The sequence below is a fragment of the Elephantulus edwardii genome, unplaced genomic scaffold (genome assembly GCF_000299155.1).
Source record: "Elephantulus edwardii isolate Elephantulus edwardi_28Jun2011 unplaced genomic scaffold, EleEdw1.0 scaffold00137, whole genome shotgun sequence".
Classification (NCBI taxonomy): domain Eukaryota; kingdom Metazoa; phylum Chordata; class Mammalia; order Macroscelidea; family Macroscelididae; genus Elephantulus; species Elephantulus edwardii.
This window is the reverse complement of record NW_006399887.1, coordinates 712,424-719,445: the sequence shown is the minus strand read 5'-3', so window position 1 is coordinate 719,445 and position 7,022 is coordinate 712,424.

Genomic DNA, 7,022 nt, shown 5'->3' with positions numbered 1-7,022 from the left:
TCCTATCCTATCCTATCCTATCCTATCCTATCCTATCCTATCCTACCCTACCCTACCCTACCCTACCCTACCCTACCCTACCCTATCCAATCCTATCCTTTCCTAGGCAATCCTCATCATCTCTGACACACTTGACTTCATTTCTGCTGCTGATGGTGGGTTTGGGTAAGTCTTTTCAGGAAAAGATCGCTATATCTTTTTCTCATGAAGTGGCTAGTGAGTTTGAACTGCTGACCTTTTGATTAGCAGTCTCATGCTTTAATCACTGTACCAGTAGATTCACTTTTCACTTGTTAGAACCCCTCCCCCCAACTTTAGAAAGAAAACTCTATTGTAAGTACAAGTTTATAGAAAATATTGGTGTTCCACTCACAAACTCTTATACTTTATATTTCGTGACATTGATTACAGTATCTACATAACACTCTTCCGAACCCATCATATGTTGGTTTCCCTTCATCCTTCTTTCTTATGCCTTCCTGCTCTCTGAGCTTTATCTCCAGGCAAATGCTACTCTTATGAACTTGTATGGTTGATTCATCTGAGCAATTCATTCTGTCCTGCTGTTTCCACAAGTTAGGATTTATAACATGTATTTTGAGAAACACCATGTCATCCATAACAATCCATCAGGAGAAAATTTCTCTCAGTTTGCTGTAGGTAATTTCCCCCCCCCCTCACATTTAGAGAGGTTTATGGTTTCCTAACAAGCTTCACTCATAATCATGCACCTACTTGTGTAGACAAGTTGAGGGGGGAAATCTGATTGACATTAATCTCAAAGGTTTTTCTGGGGAGGCGTTTTGTTTAGTTGCCTTTGAAGTGAAGATCAGAGGTGATTTCTTTTTCACCCGCAAAACTTTGATGTTTTCCTGACTTACCACTCATAGCTAAGATGTAAACACCAACCGGCTCTTGCAACATCTGCCATCATTTTGTGATTAGGTGAGAAATTTGTTAACGAAAACATAATTTGTTACTGCTCAGCTGTGACTTTTCAATCTTTCTGGATATCTAGGGAGAAAGCTAATTCGAGAAGGAAGTATTATAATCATTAGAAAACAAAGTCTATTTAAAAACCAGTTAAAGTGACTGCAAATCAATGCAGCAAAGTGACAAAAAAAAAAAGCTTGCCTTGCAGTTGGAATGAGAGGTAATCAGGACTTGATTCGGGCTGCTGCTGTGGACTGACATGGGGATTGGAGAACTGAATGGGCTCAGCTGCAAACCTTTTCCTCTCCATTGCTAATTATGAGCTGGAAGCAAATTACATCCTCCTAGATTTCTTGTAAATAAAGTGGAAATAATAATAATTTCTACTTTACAGATGTTATTGTTGAGATTAAGTGAAATGATGGTATTTGTTGTTCTTGTGTATCTTAAAGTCAGAACCGGCTCATGGTGCAGTGGGCTTTCAGAGGCAGTGAATAACGTTTCTCCTGCAGAGCAGCTGGTGGATTCAAACCACGTGCTTTGGGTCAGCAGTGTAGTTCCTTATCACTAAACCAACAGAAAAGTTATCCCTTGTAGAGGGATATCATGCTTGGACAGGCGGAGCTGTGGCAAAAGAGAAGACCCTTAATCAGGTGAGTTGATACAGTGACTGCAGCAATGGGCTTGAGTGTGTCAGAGATTGTGAGGATGGCACAGGACAAGACAGGGTTCAGGCTGGTTGTTCATAGGGTCACTATGAGTCGTAATGGACTCAACACCTAACAACAGCAACCCACCAGAGTTCCCGATAGTGTATCTAAGGCCCTTATTGTATTAATGGTATGTATTGTGGTATGGAGCTGGTTTACATGTTGTTAAGATGCCAGAAGCAATGCCACCAGTATATAAAATTCTAGAAGGGTTACTTACAGTGGACAGGATTCATGGAAGCTTAGAGACTAAGACTAGAAAGAAAGGCCTGGCAATCTACTTCTGAAAATTAGTCAGTGAAAGCCTGTTGAATCACTATAGAGTGCTGCACAATACAGTACTGGAGGCTGCCTCCCTCCCCTGGATTGGAAGACACTAAAAAAGATAGTGATGCAACAATGGACTTTGTATCACAAAAATGGAGCAGGACCAGGGGATATTTCATCTGCTAGCATGAGTCACCACCTTGATGGCAACTAACAACATGGGATCAGAGGCTCAATATGGGTTGATTCTATTTCTCTTAGGGAGCTCTGGTGGCTTAGCAGTAAGGAGTTGCACCAACCCAAAGATACACTCATAATCACGCACCTGGTTTGAATCTACCAGCTGTTCCAGGGTAGAAAGATGAGCAATCAGCTCCTGTGTGATTAACTGCCTCTGAAAACCCACTGGAGGGTCCACTCTGAGTGGGTTCCCACTCAACAGCCCATGACTGCAATGTATTTTTACATTCCTCCTTGTAAAGCTCAGCCTCAGTTATTCTCAGTGCTGCTCTACCAGAGGCTACCAGGGAGAAAGATGGACAATCTCCTCCCCTGTGATACATGGCCTGGGGAACGCACTGGAGGATCAGCTACGATCAGTCCCAACCCGAGGTCTTTCATGTCTCTCCTTCCATTTTTGTCTGTGTCAAATAACCGTGAAATTATGCTGTGCACTGTTTTCTGTCTTGTTTTATTATTCCCTTAACATATCATGAGCAATTTCCTATAATTTTTAGTGGCTGCTTAATGTTCCAACCTATGAATCTGTAAAGTATTTTTTTCCTAGATATTTTGTAGTATTTTTTCCTTTTTTGCTATTAAAATTACAACTGAGATGACATCTTTAAATGAAAATTTGTTTACTAAATCTCTTCTCTCCCCCTCCCCACACTTAGGATAGATAGAAGTGTAAATTCTGAATCAATGGTCTAAAAACTTTGTGGATTTGCCAAATTGCTTTGCAGAATGGAGACAATTTCATTCTATGACATCTGTACAATGAAAACAGAACTGTGTTTACTGCCCTGTAAATCAATCACAATCCTGTACTTGATTGAATGGTGGTATCCTTTGCAGTCCAGTGTTTAGGATTTTAATTCAATGATTTGAGAGGGTCAGTTTTGAGTGGCCCATTTGAAAAATAATGAACTTTTAATTTTTTCCCCTGTTTGCCTTAGTTAGAGAGTTCTGGTGGCTTAAAAGTAAGGAGTTGTGCTGCCAACCCTAAGATACCTGGTTTGAATCCACCAGCAGCTTTGTAGGAGAAAGATGTGCAATCTCTTTCCATGCATTTTACAGCCTCTAGAAATCTGTTGGAGGGTCAGCCATGGGTCTGTTCTGACTCGACAGTACACAAAAACAAAAACTAATAATATGTTCACATTCCTCCTTATATCCATACAGAAGATGGACAAAGAGTGAGGAAGACTGATGGATAATTAAGATGTCGGAGAAGCAAATAGAATATACAGTGGATTGTTGAAACAACAAGCACATTTTTCTTGACGGTAGTGCAACCAGGGTGTTCCTTCAAGGTAAGGATGGTTAAACTCCATCTCACATATTTTGGGTATGTTTCCAGAAGGGCTCAGTCCTTGGAAAAAGACATCATACTGGGAAAGGTTCAGTGAAACAAAGGAAGACCCTTGACAAGATACACTGTGTGATGCAAGATAACACAAGGTTACATGGCTGTTATGAATTGTAGTCGACTTGATAGCACCTAACAAAAACAATTCTTAAATCCTCCTATGCTGGCAAACCATTTTTAAACAACCTATGGTATGTAGAAACCTATGCTTGGACCAGGAAGCAGTCCTTAGAACAGAGAAGGGAAACACTGCATGGTTCAAAATCAGGAAAGGAGTGTGCATCAGGGATATATCTTGTCTCCATACCTTTTTCAATCTATATGTAGAACAGATCATTCAGGAAGCAGGGCTTTATGAGGAGGAATGTGGCATCAGGATTGGAGGAATACTGAACAATAATCTACATTATGCAGATGACACAACCTTGCTTGCTGAAACTGAAGAAGGCCTGAAGCACTTGCTGCATCAGGTAAAGGACTGTAGTCTTCAATATGGATTGAAGCGCAACATCAAGAAGACAAAGATTCTCACCACTGGGCCAATTGGCAGCAGCATGATGGATGGTGAAGAGATTGAAATAGTTAACAGTTTTAGTTTGCTTGGCTCCACAGTCAACACTCTTGGTAACAGCAGCCAGGAAATCAGGAGTCTTATTGCATTGGGAAAGTCAGCTGTGAGGGACCTCTCAAGAGTACTGAAGTGCAATGACGTCAGGCTGGAGACTAAGGTATGCCTGATCCAGGCTATAGTCTTTGCAATTATGTGCTATGCATCAGAAAGCTGGACAATGACTAAATATGACAAAAGAAGAATTGATGCCTTTGAGTCCTGTTTCTGGAGAAGAGTATTGAATATACCGTGGACTGCCAAGAAAATAAGGAACTCTGTCTTTGAGAAGGCGAAACCCAGTTTCTATTTGGAGGCTAGGGTTTTGAAACTCTGCCTCACATTCTTTGGGCACATGACCAGGAGGGACTGATCCTTGGAGAAGGACATCATGTTCAGAGGGGTGGAGGGACAGCACAGTAAAGGAAGACCCTGGATGAGATGGATTGATACAGTAACTGGGACAATGGGATTAGTTGTGGTGGAATCAATAAGATTGACTCAGAACAGGGCAGTCTTAAGAGTTGCTGTACATAGGATCACTATGAGTTGCAGAAGACTCGACAGCAAATAATAACAACAGTGTATGTAGTTCTATTTTACATTTTATGTTCAGATAACTACATACATATCTATGTAAGTGTTATTGTTATGTGCTGTCAAGTTGCTTGTAACTCATAGTGACCCTATGCATAATAGCTCTGCCCTATCCTGAGCCAGTCTTATTGACTGTGACACATCTATCCCCGTTAGTCCAGATACTGTGTCAATTTATCTCATCCAAGATCTTCCTTTCCTGTGCTGTCACTCCACCCTTTCACGCATGATGTCCTTCTCCCATAAGCAATGGATGTCATTGTTTTATAGAAGGGCAGGAAGCTATGTGAAAGTTAAGTCTAAAGATGATTCAGAATAAAATTACATAGCATGAGCAACCAACTCATGACAACCATGTTTGTAGACTGTAGACAATAGCAGTAGACTGTTTGCTGTAGTAGAACTGGACTTAATGCTTTCATCTTAAAGAAATGAACTGTACCCAATAGTTTAAATTGACTGATCTTTTGGAAGTAGATTGCCAGGCATTTCTTCTGAGGTGCTTCTAGTAGATTTGAACCTCTGGTGTTTCATTTAGCAATTCAGTGCATTAATTGTTTGTATTTCATGAATTCCTAATTTGGAATTCTCTCCATCTTTGTGGCCTGTGATATTAATGATATTGTTTGATAATTTGCAACAGTCTGTTGGATCAATTGGTTTTTTGAATGAGAATATATATGTATCTCTTTCAGTCAGCTGGCCAGGTAGTTGTCTTCTTGATTTCTTGGCATAGACTAATGAGCATATCCAAGGCTCCATCTGTTTGTTGAAGCAGGTCAATTGACATTATATCCAACAATATTCCTTGGATCCAAGTCAACACCCCTGGCAGCAGCAGTCAAGAAATGATGATGATGATGATGATAATAATAATAATAATAATAATAATAACAATATTATTATTATTTAAAAGTATTACATTAGGAAAATCTACTGTCAGGAACCTCTTTATAGTGCTTAAGACCAGGGATATCAGTTTAAAGACTAAGATGCACTTGATCTAAGTTATGGCACTGTCCATAGTTTCCTAAACATTGGAAAGCTGGATATCAAATAAGGATGTGGGAAGAATAATTGATGCCTTTAATTTGTGATGTTGGCAAAGATTATTGAATATTCCATGAATTGCCAAAAGAACAAACAAGTGTGTCTTTGAGGAAGTGCAACCAGAGTTCTCCTTAGAGACAAGGATTACAGAATTTGTTCTCACATAGTTTGAGAGTCTTGTCAGGAGGGGCTTGACCTTGGGAAAAGACATCGTGCTGGGCAAAGCAGAAGGCCAGAGAAAGAGAAGGTAAAGAGAGGGTCATCACAAGGAGCTTGAGCAGGGAGAAATAATGAGGATGGTGCAGAAGAGGGCCACATGTTTTTCATAGGGTTGTGATGAGTAGATGCTGATTTGACAGCACATAATGACAACAATATCTTTACAGACTTATTTTGTTTATTAAGCAGTTAGTAATTTAGTAAAATATTATATAACATCAGGATCAAAGTAAGGCCAAAGGAAAATGGAAATAAGTTTGCTTTCATCTCTGTTAAAACACATATAATTTGAATATCAAAGTTAAATAATGCCTTTTTTGTTCTAAGTTGCTCTACTCTCTCTATGAAATAATGAATATAATTTACTGAAAAGCTTACAAAGTCAAAGTCAGTATTTTATGTAATAAGATTTTCCATTCAGTCATTCCATGCATTTCTGATGCTATCAGAGCCTTGACTTTGGCTAGATACTGCTTGCTTCTCCATGTTTTAAGAACATGGCACTCACATTCTTTTGAAATTTCTTGTTCTATCTGTAACATTTAATTCTCTTTACTTTAAAAATAAAAATTAATGTCCCTAAGTACTCAGTGTATCCTTCTGATGGAAGCACATAAATAAGTGTATTCATTCTTTCTACCAAAGACTTTATTTGGCTTGATTTGTGCCCCTTAAAATGATCAAGTCTTAACATTTAGTATCTTTTAGTGTGACCTTGTTTGGAAATAGAGTCTTTGCAAATAGTTAGTCTTTGTAGTTAGTAAGCATGATACTGAGACAGAGTGGGGGACCCTAATTTAATATGGCAGATGCCTAATGACAAAAGAAGAGACATAGACACAGGAACAAGGCTGTGTGAGGACAGAAATAGAGACTGCAATTATGCTGTCGCAAGCACTGGGCCTGTGGCTACCAGAACCTGGAAGAAGAGAAAGCACTGCCCTGCTGCCTGGAGCTTAGGCTTCTAGGGTCCAGAAACGTGAGAGAATAGATTTCTACTCTCTTAAGTCATTTATGCTGTGTGCTTATGTTGTCGTCAGGTACCGTC